Raw genomic sequence first — 1015 nt, forward strand, 5'->3', positions numbered from 1 at the left:
CCCTCCGGCAACCAACAAAATGGGAGTCAAGTTGCGACCAAGCTAGAAGACATGCAATTGCGTGCCTATTGTGGCACATGCAACTAGCCCCCGTGTCTCTCGACACCACCCCTCCAACAAAACAAAGCCCCTTCCTAGTTGTGAACAAAACTAGAAGACATACAGTTGCATGCCTGGGGGTGGTACATGCAACTGGTTCCCCATGTCTCTCGGCGCCGCCCCATTCGACAAAACAAAAGGTACCCCCACTCACCGAGTTGCGACCTAAAAACTTGAAGCCGCCCCTCAGACAAAAGCACAAAAAATGGAAAAGGTCGAGTTGCGACCAACCTAGAAAGACATGCAGTACTACTCTACTATGTCAACAACAAAGGACATGACAGATTATGGAGGGATTCTTCAACAGTAGATTTGATTTGATCCACAAAATTCCTTCAGCTACACACACATGCTCCATTCGACATGTGCTATTGTGGCACATGCAACTAGCCCCCATGTCTCTCGACACCACCCCCTCCGACAAAACAAAGCCCCTCCTAGTTGTGAACAACCTAGAAGACATGTTGTTGCGTGCCTAGTGTGGGACATGCAACTGGGCCCCATGTGTCTCGACGCCCGTCCCATTCGACAAAACAAAAGGTACCCTCACCCCCCTCGAGCAGCAACATAAAAGCTAGAAGCCACCCCTCCAACAAAGCACAAACAAAATGGAAAAGTCAAGTTGCGACCAAGCTAGAAGACATGCAGTTGCGTGTCCTAGTGTGGGAGATGCAACTCGGGCCCCATGTCTCTTCGACGCCGCGCCCTTCCGACAAGAAAAAATCCCTCTAGTTGCGACCAAGCTAGAAGACATGCAGTTGCATGCCTGGTGTGGGACATGCAACTGGGCCCTATGTCTGTTGACGCCGTCCCATTTGACAAAACAAAGGTACCTTCCCCCTCCCCGAGTTGGGACAAGAAAACTAGAAGCCGCCCCTCCGGTAACCAACAAAAATGGAAGTCAGGTTGCAACCCA

The sequence above is a fragment of the Triticum aestivum genome, chromosome 7A (assembly GCF_018294505.1).
Source record: "Triticum aestivum cultivar Chinese Spring chromosome 7A, IWGSC CS RefSeq v2.1, whole genome shotgun sequence".
NCBI classification, from domain to species: Eukaryota; Viridiplantae; Streptophyta; class Magnoliopsida; order Poales; family Poaceae; genus Triticum; species Triticum aestivum.